A 14,006-nucleotide genomic window follows, 5' to 3' on the forward strand; every position below is an offset into this window, starting at 1 on the left:
ATCATGGTTTGATAAATCCACATTTATCTTGTGTTTTGAAATTATGAGGCAGCCGTTCTAAACACAAATTTGAAAGGTATTTAGAGCACAAAAGAAAACTGTCATAATTCTTTTGAAATTGAACAGATCCAAGGCAGAGACTTCCACCACTACAAGAGAAGAAGAAGTGAAATCTTCTGAAATGAACAACACAGAACCAAAACCTTTTTAACACCTGCCGTCTCAAATTCTGGTGAGTCTAATCATTTGGATCGCCGAGAGTACCAAACATTTAAATATTCTTAAACCATTTAAATCTCGGATGAAACACCTCTTTGTGTCAAAAGCAGTTTATATTGTGCCGCTGGCAAGAAAATATTTGAATATTATAATTGATAGTCAAAATACCCCCCAGTTCTGATATCGAAAGCGATGTCAAATGCCTCACAGTTGGCGTTTTAATTAATATTATGGTTATATTTATAGTCAGTAGTATTTACCCATAATAAACAATTTTTATTGCAATAAAGTATATTATTGTTACTGTAGATTTAAGGAGATTATAAAACGTCACTCCTTTTCAACTTTCAGAACCATTTAAAATTAAAATGTAAAATCCTATAAATAGATCTATATAATCCTATAGTAAATGTTCTTACACATGTTTAGAAGACATAAAATATGAATGAAAAATCTATATTATGTAGCTAAAATAAATATTATACTTTTGGTTTATAAGAATCTCATTCTTCCATCTTTAAATAACTATCAAGGCCTCTTGATGAATTTATATGGATATATTCTTGCAGTTGATCTAGAATATCCAACAAGTTTGCAAGATTTCATAAAGATCTAAAAATCGCTCCTGAACATTATTAAAATAGATAATTTGCAACTTTATTAAACAGCATTAAATATGTAGTGCGCTCAAGAAATGGCAATTTTTTCTAGAACAATGAATGATTTTAAACGGTTTGACAGAGTAACTGGACTGGATGTTTCTCACATACTAACTGGTAACCAATAAGAGACGACGTAGCAAAACCAGCTTTTGTATTCCCAGTAATTCTTAATGGGCTTTAATCAATAAATCGCAATGAATTGTAATCATAATAAACGGAACCCAAACGGAAAATGAAATACAGGATGTTTCGTAAACTTCAACATTTCCGAAAATCTGTTGCAATTTCGAAACGGATTTCAATAAGTGAATTCTGTTTTTTTCCAATGAGTTCCTTTTAGCAAAGCCATTAATATTATGTATGGTTTGTCCTATCCTTACATCTGAAACTTTTTGAATTTTAACACTCGGTTCTTAATTTTGGAGCACACTGTATAAAGATTTTTTATGAACATATTTTCCATGGATACCCCACGATGTTTTATGGGGAAAGCACTTTTTTATTTTAATACACCAAATAGTTCTCCCGCTTTACATATTACAAGTGTGGTGTGTCTCACCTGATATATGTCATAAAACATTATATTAGCAAATTGTTACTCATATCTGAATCGCAAGTAACTTGCATGTCACAACAGGGAAAACCATCTCTGTCTTGGTTCAGAAACACATTCTCAGAATTTGTAAGAAACAATCCTTGTCAGAATCTAGTCACATAACATTTACATCTCATATCAAGGAAAACCATCATCCCGTGGATTGAAAACCAATATTGTATGAACTCCTAATACCATACAATATTGAGCTAAAAATGAGAGACCTCGATGCCCATATTTAAGAATACAGTTACGTATGTAATCTAACAGTGAAGACTCCACTGATACCTTTTGAATCAAAAATTATCAATTCATAAACTTGATATTAAAATTTTACTACATGTATATTGACCAGATTTTTATTACTAGTAACTGTCGTCATGCATTAAATGTACTTTGTTAATCATCTTGTATTATATATGAAAGTATATTATTATGCTCTTATTACTTTCCAACAAAAAACACTAACGTTTTATCGTATTATTAAACAAAGTGTAAGAGTAAATTTGGTAAGTAATATATTTCCAATGCCAAATATAAACAACACATGCATGTTGTATATATCAGAAACCAGGTCTCTCTAAACACTTAGTGCATATAAGACACATTCAAAGTAGGCAGTTATTGGTCATGTATATGTCGTAAAAATATAAGTTTGTTTCTGATGAGAATAACACCCATATCTCGAGGATCAGAATCTATAACTTCTTGAACTCTGATATATGTCTAATATATACATTGTGTTCGCGAGAGCTTGTTACAACTTCAGGATGTGTGGACACAAAAACAAACAAAAAAGTTTATATGAACATATGTCCTGTCTCCCTTCGTTTAGTGTCTGTCTATACACATGTGGTTCAAAAAAATCATAACTCTGAACTCGTTTGATCAAATAACGTGAGACATAGCGTTTATATTAAGATAGTTTAAGAAATATATACAAAATTAAAATACCTATTATCACTTTCCATTTCTAAATGGTGGAACTTAAAAGTTTTTATACTTCGATACTCCAAATCCTACATAAAATGTGTAAGAATTTTAGTTAGTGCAAATTCAATTAAAAGGGCAAAGATACGAAATTTGGTAAAATTGGTTCAGAAAGAAAATAATTACATCACTTTTAGTAGGCCAGTGTTTGTACTTCATAGGTCTAAGTCCTATTTGTGAATCATTTACTGGTCTTCCCATCATTAACAGCTGTTTTCTAGTTAATAGTAAGAAGAAAAGGCCAATAAATAAAAAAAACACTGGCTCTTAGAATTCCAGTAAGAAAACATAAACACTCGCCACCTAAAAATGATTAAATATTATATTAAATATATAAAAAAATATTGATTAAATTATTATATTTTTCAACCGATTTTAACTAATATTTTACTTTTTAATTAAATTTTCAAATAAGTAATAATTATTGAAATATTTATATAAGATTAATAGCTTCTGGGATATTAAAGTTTGAAAACTTTAAAATTACGCCATTTTGAATTGGAAAATGAAGATAAGTATTGTCATTTTTTTTCTTTAATTAGTTTAACATAAACGCTATGTTTAATGTTATTTACTCCCAACGGATTCTGAGAGGTGATTATTAAAATAAAAGAACACAGACTGTCTCAAATTTAAACAGAAAGACACTAAATGAATTATATATACCGTAGATATATGTTCGTTAAAAATGTATTGTTTGTTTTGTGTCTAATATCATATCCTGAAATTGTGAAATCCTCTCGCGAAACATTCTGTGTGACATGTGACAATAGCAGGTTGTTAGTCACACTCACAGGTAACTCACACCTTTTGTGAAAGAGAAAATCACTACTGTATCACAGGGTCAAACTCTTGTATGTTCTCTTCTATACTCTTGTATCCTTGTAATTTTATGCCCACAAAAGGGATATTGGAAACTATAAGAGATACATCAAAGATTTAAATATTGTTATATAACAATTTTATTTTTAGTGTTCCTAAGACTATAACATATGATACTTACATGCTATTGAGCTCATCGGTCACGAAAATGACAGTTGTTATCATTGTTATCATTTTGAAATTGACCTTGTTATATAATTTTGTATGTTCACTAATCAACTAATTCCAACACTATGTGCAGTGAAATGTCACTCAAGTTTATTAACCATCCGAATAGTGTAATAACATCCCTTCAACAACAATACAAAATTATGGGATTTTATGATTTATTTTACAGAAAACTACAAGGAAAGTATAACATATATGGTATTTTTGAAAACAGTGAAAAATCTAATTTCTTTTGATTATGTAAAAAATAGGTTATGTGATTTATAAATATTAACTTAAAACCTGTACTTCCTGCTAGCTGGCCTTTAATTTTAACATTTGAAGATCAGAAGAAAATTCACGCTGATTTCATGTAAAAACAGTTCCATTGTATGTACTAACAAGAGAGCTGTGGCAGTTGGAAAATTTTGACCAAAAACAATTTTGAGCTCAGCGTGTGAACGACGCTACAAATAATCAACTTTATGACATAAATTTTTTGGTATTTGGTCTTGTTATTACGCACAATAAAACTATTAACCAAATTATTGAATATTTGCTGTACAGTTTCAAATATACCTTTAGTCTGCATGAAATTTGGAGCACATGGATAGCATTGGTAAGTTTTTAAAGGCGCTTCTGTTTGGTTTTTAGGAGACTATTGTTTAATTTTGGCGATAGATAGCGTGGTCAGTAATAATTGTAAGACATTAGTTAGGCCTGGGCTGTAATGATTAATTTGAAATGTATGATATGATGTGGGGATATTTTTAAAGACAATTTTATGATTACAGTAATAAATATATACAAATAATGCTGGTAAGCGACACACTAGTTCTACAGAAATGTCCGTTAGTTGAAAATCACGAGTTACTCGCGTCTCGTGCGAGATGTTAATTACACTCCTGTCTATTGAAGTAATTATTCCACTATGAACTTCTAGTACGTGCCAGAAAGATGACACGAAGTGCTTGTAGGTGAAGTTTACATCGCTAGTAAATTACGTTTCATGTCAGAGGAAAATAACTCTGGTATTTCGTGCTTCAGAAACTATTAATCTATAAATTTATAGTTCATATCATACAACAAGAATCTAGGGCTTCGTTGTTTAGACAATTACCAGATTTCTTACGTAATAATGACGCCGGTACTTTGTGAATGAAAATTATTGTTGTAATAGGGCATTTCAGGTTAGAAAATATTTCGGCAAGGTATAAATTCAAAATTTGTTTGAATAATAATAAATACGATTGAAACTGGGAGCTTATCGGGTGGAAGAAAATCGCAGGTTACTAACTTCTCACTGCAAATAAAACTTAAAACAATATCGCATTGATATTTATCCGTCTAAACTCGTACTCCAATAAAAAGTGGTCAATATTCTCTCATGTCACGTTCAGAAAGGAAAATAAATTATTTGTCTATGAAATCTCTGTATATATCAGACAAAATTGATGTAGGAACTTGTTTTTACGATTTTCATCAGAAGTAAAATACGTGTCATGTCACAAGATAGTAACATGTGTATTGTGTAACACATGCATCAGAAACTGTAAAAAGCCTGGAAGATACCTAAAAACTAGTGGCTGCCATTAAGGTTGGAGTTTTATCGCAAATAATGTACGCCTTGTTTTAAAATATAAAGGCACCGGTTATTCTCCGATAAAAAAATGCTCTTCTATGAACTTTTTACTATACACTAGACAACGCGATAATAATAGTTGTTCGTCAGCTTTTAAATTGCAAGCATGTATTTCGTCGACCAAATATGTGACTCTATGAACAACAGCTATATTTCCCACAATATGACACGAGTAATTTGTGTGTCACAATGGCAGAAATGTTTTATGATTTTACACACGACATCATAGTAATCTGCTTCATCAGAAACTATTAATCTCCATTTTATATAACTCGTTACTTAAAATGAGAAATTATTCTCCTTTGATGCTCTAATGCTAGACAATATCCGACCTTCATTTTGTTCCTTAATTCTAATTTATTGTAACTTGCTCTCAAGTCAGATGCATATTCTCACCCTTGCTGTTGAATTTTCTGATTGTTTGTATATTACATTTGTAATTTCCTGATATACGTACCAGATATCAGATTACTTCATAGCGGCCTCCGCTTATGAAGTAATTTGTGTGGTTATTTAGTACATCTATATATATATATATATATATAATATATATATATATATATATATATATATATATATATAATTTCAACAAACATTGAATCGCAAAAAGTGAGAGATCCGGGTTCGACTCCCGGCGGAGCAAGTACTTTTTGCGATTCAATGTTTGTTGAAATTAAATAAGGCAATTGCCATTTATACAATTTAATGTATATATATATATATATATTTATATTTATTTATTTGTTAAATAATTCAAAGTAGAATTAGAAATATATTTATATATTAATGTATTAATCATTCAAATCATAGAAAGTTCATTTTATTGAAAACCCATTCTGTATGGCACGGACATGTTCATAGGTTAAACCTCGTTGTGAGAAGATAAAAAATCAGAAGGAATTAATATCAATTCTATATTTATCATAACTATGCTAATCTTAAATTAATGTATAAAGAAATTTTAAAGAATTATCAAAAAGGTGAAACTGATATAAAGAATCATCATTTAATATAAACTAATCTAATCTACCATTAAAAAAAAAGGAATCTTCTTTCATGTATGTTTTTGACGATTGAAGGATTGTGACGGAAACAGGATTTTCCGGAAATTTTCCACCAATCAAGGATACGAAAATTCGGCAAAACTACGTTTCAAGATTTTCAATCTAATCCCTTTAGAGTTAGTGGAGTTAACAGATGACACGATGGTTGTGACTTTCTGACTTATGCGTGTCACAAAACTCTGTATGATTTGATTATTTCAACCTAGATTCCAGTTACACGTTAGGTTAGTATTAACCTGAGGAAGAGATAAGATTTCAGATCTCGACACGTAGTGTTACTGAATTTTTGTATCACTGAAGGAAGGAAAATTAATGTTCTGACAAATTCTGTTTCCTTCTGTATCGCCTGTCAACAAACTTGAGAGTTCAGGGCTCTTTGAGCTAATCACAAGTCAGATGAAAAGAAGCAAACTAAATCCTTTTACTGTAGGAATGATACATGCGTATTAGCATAAGCAACATATTTTGAACATCATCCTCGTAATGTGTGAACATTATAATCCTTAATTGAATCTATTATATAAACACGTGAAACAAATAAGTTTGTTAGCTAACAGTATTATCTGAAGTTGTATTTGTTCCATACACTAGAGTGTACAAATCAGTTGCAGTTTATGAAGAACCGGAGATAATTGAACTGTGCAGAAATACTAGTAGAGGTGTATGCCGAATAACCCATCGCCTAGTCTGAAAGGATTGGCTGTAAAATTAACGGTAACCACCAACTCACAATCATGCACTTTGTGAAAATTATTTTGAATCAGCAAAACTACCCATTTAGTCCACTTCAGTGGTGTTTGCATTAGGGTAGAGTGCACTCTAGTATGATTATAGTGAAATATTGTTATCGCTTTTTCGCTTATGGACATGTACACTATTCGCCATGAAATATATAAAAATGTGATGAGAATGCTTAGGGCCTTTGAACACAGATCAGTCTCAGTCTCGGAATTGAGTATGTTCGTTTTCTGTAATGGCTTAAATAGCAGTTAATAAAATACTGACAGGAATAAATTACAAATAATATTAAATAATATTTCAGTGATAAGTATATTAAGGCAATAATAGTTCAAATTGAATTACAGTTTAAGCTTATTTGTTGCATTTCTAGATTTTATTTTTAAAATATGTATGGATATGAACAGATTTATCATAAAAACACAAAACATACTTGTAAGAAATAATATGCAATATAATGCTATACAAAACATAAACATATGTTGGTATTAGTTTCCTTCATATTCATTTCCTAAAATTCGTTCTAGGAAAGAAAAAGATACATGGTATTTAATCCAATATACTTTCTAAAGGAAACAGGATTTTTCCGGACATTTGCCATCTTTCAGTGAAACAAGAAAACAGTAACACTACGTTTCGAGATCTGCAATCTGATATTTTCTTCAGGTAAAGAACTAACCTAATACATAATTACAAACTAGGTTAAAATAAACAAATCTTACTAAAGCGTTGTGGCACGCCTAAGTCAGGAATCACAACCTACATGTTGTTTGTCAACTTCACTAACTCTAAAGACATGCACTTAATACAAAACTATACCAAACACTAATCATTAAAACTAAACTACGGAATACTTTCTAACACATATTTGCAAACCAAATAACTAATGTGATACAAACATTAAATCCTAATGTTATTCTACCCTGTTTTTACCCGTGAGTAACTTACAGTTTACATGTGACCCACAAGTTACTAGTATCATTTTGCTTAAGCGTCTTAGGATATCTAAAATCATGGAAATACGTACCTATAAAATTACTATATTATTCACAGTATAACAAACAATCCTTAAAACTAAAACTATCCACTCTATTAACACTGATATATAGAGTATTGATACATTATTTTTACATCTATTTATTGTATGATCGTTAATGTCGCTATCCAATCTGAAAATCGAGATACTGTCAGATGATTCTGACATGAAAATATTAAGCTAAGAATCTAGTATTTCGAAATAAATGCCAATATTTATTTGATGGTTGGATTTGAAGTGAATAAAATCATCGGTATCTAATAGTTCTAATATATAGAAGTATAATTGTATAAACTCAACACGAATCACACAAAATAACTCTCAGAAGTATTTTGTTATATTTTACTCACAGATAGCTTTGTTTCATGACAGTGGAAGCAAGTATTTTGTATATTAAAAATTAATAATGTATGAACTCCTGTTACAACGAAATCATACCAAGAGTTTGGAGAAGAAAATAGCTTATTTTGAATAATCAATGAGATTGTTTCTCTGATGAGATAAAATTGTTGGTAAATAAAAAATGATTCAAATATAATTACGAAGGAGAGATCCACCTGTATTTTCATCATTTCAGAAATGGCACTAGGAGCTTGTAGAACGGGTGAAAATTCCAAGTTACTCCTGCATTAAAACAGAGTGCGTTTCATTAGGATTTTGTAGACGTGAAATAAATTATATTTAAAAAATGATGGTCAGCGGAAAACTAATACTAGCTAATGAGTAAGTAAATATTATTACTCTTCGCACTTCCTTTACTTTTAAATAAACACCTATTAGTTTTTTGTTGCTAGAATTAGAATAATTACCAACTTACTTGATGTAAATAACAAATTTGATTGAGAAATAATATATTACCGTATGCACCATGGATTATGTGGCTCGAAGTAGCTTTTTTGGTTTAATTTTAATCGCGAATTATTTACGCCCAATGCTAAGTAAACAACACAGTAATGAGTTAAAAACGTTTACTTCTAAAAACAAAAGGTGCAGCTAGCAGCTTTCTATGGTGTCTTTGAACAGCAAGTAATAACGCAAATTACTTGTATGTTGGTCAAAGGGACTCTTGTACTACCCCTCAATTACTGTGAAGTAGAATTTAATGACATGATTGTTAAGATTTATAAAAAACCCTAACATTTACAGAAATTTTGTATTAGCTTAATCTTTAATCTTAGATATAATAATCATGCAAAGCCCTATTTCACACTATTATATAACTGCTGCTCACGTGCCATTGAATACCAATCTGATGATAAATACCAGGATTGGATAACAAATAAATTGAAACTATTTTATAGTCAGGTAGTCTAACAAAATCAAGCTTATGTCCAACATTCGAGAAGAAATCTGAATGCGGATTGCAACGTTTTATCTATTTCAAATCATTAAACTTTTATTTTTAGTAAATTATTTACAGTCTATGTCTGCTACCTGTGGAATGCTCTTTCAGCAAACGTTAAAGATATAAATAAACGCGCTTTTTAGGGTGAGGTTCAAATGATTGCCATATTTTTTACTACCGATTTTTAGTTACTTTTAAATGGAATTATGTTTTATTAAATAATGTAAACACAATTGTTTATATTTTATACATATGTCGGAAAACTTTTTAGTCATGACAATAGTTATGAATAAAGTCCTTTTAAATTTCCTTCTTATTACGTCAGATGATAATAACCCGATATTTCGTGCATCAGTAACAATTAATCTTTAAATATTGTAATACATACCAGGTCATATGCTATCAGATTTCTATGGCAACTGATTTACGTCTCATTTGATATTCTGAAACAGATGTATCTCGTAAAGTCAGACACTAAGTACTACATGACATACTCAAAAGAATATGAAAAAATTACACTAGGACCTTGTTGTCATGTTTAAATTCCAAGTAACATACGTGTCTTGTAGGATCTGTTAAATAAACAAAAACCCTTTTATTACCTAACTTTCAACTTAAAATAACTGCACCATAGTAGCTTGACGGTCAAATTTTATGACTAAACAATACAACGCAGTTATTGTACGAATAATAAATTACCATTCTCCGAATCTCTTATACATTTCAGATTATGTAGTTTAAGCTGAAACTTCTTTATAAAACTAGTACTTTAATTAATATATTTATTATACACTGGTTTCTCATGAAAAGTGTATGTATAATATGTCTCATATCAGGTGACAATAACACTTATGTCTTGTAAATAATAATAAATTACACAATGGATAAATTGTGCATGTCACACAAAATATTATTAGGATATTTTTCGTCAGATTTAAATTGCAAGTATTTTATGGGAAATATGTGAGAAAATAACATGCTTATGTAGAGAATTAGAAACATTTGAATGTGTTAATAACTGGTGCATGTCATTCAAAGCACTCTTATTAACTGTATGGCTTGATTTTAATCGTGAGTAACATTATTTTTATGTATAGAGAAAATAATACTTTTAACTCGTGAATAAAGTATTATAACTCTATAAATCTATCTACTTCACCATAGGCTAACTCGATCGTGTTAGTCTATCTGTCACGATTATGTCTAACACAGATAGACTAGAAGGTAGTTAACAAGATGTCATTTACAAAGTAATCATGTTTCATAACAGAGGTAATCATGTGTCAGCGTCAGTTAAACTACATATTTCTATTACACGAGAAACAAAATTACATAAGAAGCCTGTTATGTATGTGCGTTGCACAGATCTTTTGCATAAAGACTTGCAGAAAAAGGCTTGAAAGTGGATCGGTGCTACTTAAAATTATGAAAAATTAAATTCATAATCATAGCATGAGTCAGACAAGTTTCATACTAGAATGATCTATGTAAGCTTTAATTACGCAGTAAATTACTTGCAATTTGGATGAAAATTGTATAGATACCTCTATTGTTTGCCAGATTGAAATCAACGCCACAAAGCACGTAAATCAAAAAGAATTCCACCTCTACTTCCCTGGGTAATTTGAATAAAAGAACACAAGGAATAGTTTTTCAGATGTTGATTTCAATAGAACTTTATCTCACGTTACAAGAAACTAAAATCGGTATCTTGCGGATCAAACTCTTATAAAACGTGTTAACACAATGCAATGTAAAAAAATACACTCTGGGATTGCACATCTGCTTGAAATCCAAACTAACTTTTCTCACTTCTCAGTGGTAAATTCACATCTAAGCTTATTGTTTAGACACTATTTATTCATATACAAGAAGGCAATTTGGAATTTTCAGCTTTCTTACCCATTCTAATATCTGTTTAGTGATAAAACAAAGCATATCATGCAACCAAAACTTTTGCTATCTCAATGTCTTAGATATTTCATACAAATTGTAAATAGCAGATGTTTGGTAAGATATAAATCCAATATTCGTCACCTGACAGAAGGAAATTATACTTGTATCTCGTGGATCTGAAACTGTTATGTAAACTTTAGTCTACACTCAGATAATACGAAACTTTCGTAAGATATTTTCACGCTCAGATCACAGATTCTAGATGACATTTAATTTAATCACTTTTAGTGTCACGATAAAAGAGTAAAAACTAATATCTTGTGATTCATAAACTAGTATCCTATGAAATTAGAGCACATGTCAGACATTAGTTTTATGTCACATATAATTTACACCTCACACCAAGTGTTGATAACAAATATATCTCGTGAATCGGGAAAAAATAATTTATGGAAATAAATAGCCATTAAAATGAATATAACTTTTTGTTCGGGGTTTTATCGCAGCTTACGTCTCTTGTCAAGAGAAAATAAAATAAATTTCGTAATAACAACAAACAATTAAAATTTGATCTTCAAGTACAACTAACAATACAACAATTATATATTAAAAGTGATTTCGTCAGTCTCTATTTTGTCTTGAAAAATACGAGCTTTAAGCTTTGCCTACGCAACCTGAACGTTATAAAAGTTGACTGATTTATATTGAGAACCACATCTATAAGGAAAAACGAATTTGAAAGGGGAAAAAATATGAGACAAATCCATGTTTAACACCTTCGCTGAGGCATGTACTGTGTGATCAATTTTGATTATAATGCGACAATACTGCACCGTAAGCCGGCTGCTGCAGTGATGAAAGTGATCCAAAATTCAACTTCTTATTATTTTAATTCTCGTAAGTTAAGTTAAAACTTCTGTTAAGTTATTACAATATGCTCGTTTGTGTGATTTAAATGCCTAAATATTACTATACTGTGAGCAATCGAATATGAAAAGGTTGGAATTATAATTTTTATCAGAGACCCTTTTTTAAGTGGAGGAAAAAGATTTGAATAAAATATTTTTACTTGATTAATGGTCTTATAATTATCTAAACTTAGTTGTTAGTAGTTTGATCAATAATAATTATAGTGGAAAATACTAATTGGTTTTCATTTTCATACCATCTTTAACCATCTTGTCGATATCTTCATCGTTCTGATTGCCTAATTGTTCTGGGGCCCTCTGCAGAAACAAAATATTTTTGGAATAATATTTTAATTAACACGTGTTATTTTAGTTATTTATTAACAATATTTTCTTATATAGGTTACCTTATTTGATTGCGGATTGTAAATGAGAGAAAACAAGATATTTTAAAAACAGAACCTTACTCCACACTGTATAAAAAGGAAGGACAGCATAACTTACGTCGTATTCAACTTTAATAAATTTGCAAAGCAAATTCTGTATGAGCACCTTCCTCTACCTCTATGACTTTAATAACGTTAATATATTTTAAATTTTGCTCCTGTATGCACTCTACAGGTTAATGCTTTCCACCATCATAATCTCATAGCTATCTCTATAAAGTATATTTAAATGTAGCGCACGGTTATCAAATGCTCTCTTTTCATGGCATCTCTTTCATTGACTTTTACAAACAATAGATTATAAAAACTAAATATAATACAGTAAAAAGAGCCTCGTAAGGAGCTAATGTATAGTAATTAACACTTTCAAATAATAAACAAACAGAGCTGGGTCGGGGAGGGTTACATGATTAGGAAATTTGATTCTTGGAGAGTCAAAATTTTTGTGACTTACGGTAATGAAGTCTTCACCCTCACTTGGCACAGCATAGCATTGGCTCAGTCCATGGAACTGCTTCGACTCGGTATTGATCAACAGTAATTTTCTCCACACGGCATACAGTATAAAAGGAAGGGGTTGAAACTAGGATGTCTTCTTATCAACACTCAACTAAATGAGTCTTACACAAATCGAGTAGGCGACATAAAAAGGCGTTTTAGCACTCTATACGTTGTAAGCAAACGTGAACTGTAGCGGGAGTGAGAGGGACAAAGTCACACAGCTCGATAAAGAGATCAGACTAACTTTCCATAAAAAAACCCCACCACGAGAGAGAGAGGCCTAACGTAAAGCAGGTCGAGAGGACAGCTCAGGAAACGCTTTCCACTACAAAAAACCGAGAGGGGTCGGAACATTGCCCGTTTAAGAAACAGCGTGGTATCCGTCCAATCAGAAACAGGGGAAGAGATCAACTGGTCTCTGCTATCAGGTATCTTTGCGTAGCCAGTTATGGTAGTTCATTGGAGTTAGCTATATAAAAATTACATGTTAACATGGGTACACAATTAATTAATGTTAAATTGAAAATTATACTATAGTGGATCAATGTTATAAATATTGTACATGAATATTATTATATGCTACATTGTAATCCTCGGCTTACACTATACAATACTATTTAATCATATATATGATTTAATATTAATGATCTAGCTTAAGCAGGAAATTGTTTATTTATCTGACATTTATAATAATAGGAAAAATAGGCAAAAAATACAACCCTAAGTTAATCCTCTGTTTTTTATCCCAATGCATAAATTATTTGAGAGATAATTATTTGATCATCTACTAACCCCTTAACACTGTTATAAATCTGTAAAGTGATCCATGATTGTGCAATTTACTTAAAAGCACTGATTTTTTAATTTATCATACCCTTATAAGCTTACAAGGAGTGTTTATTGACGCTATTATTGTGTGAAAGAGCTATTTTAAA

General features: G+C 30.5%; 1 protein-coding gene across 1 annotated transcript in view; it reads left to right on the forward strand.

Moving 5' to 3' along the window:
• LOC124369859 (acetylcholine receptor subunit alpha-like) overlaps positions 1-14,006 on the forward strand; it is a 374,793-nt gene that overhangs the window by 32,981 nt on the left and 327,806 nt on the right. The gene's annotated exons all lie outside the window — the stretch shown is intronic.

This window comes from Homalodisca vitripennis, chromosome X (genome assembly GCF_021130785.1).
Source record: "Homalodisca vitripennis isolate AUS2020 chromosome X, UT_GWSS_2.1, whole genome shotgun sequence".
NCBI lineage: Eukaryota > Metazoa > Arthropoda > Insecta > Hemiptera > Cicadellidae > Homalodisca > Homalodisca vitripennis.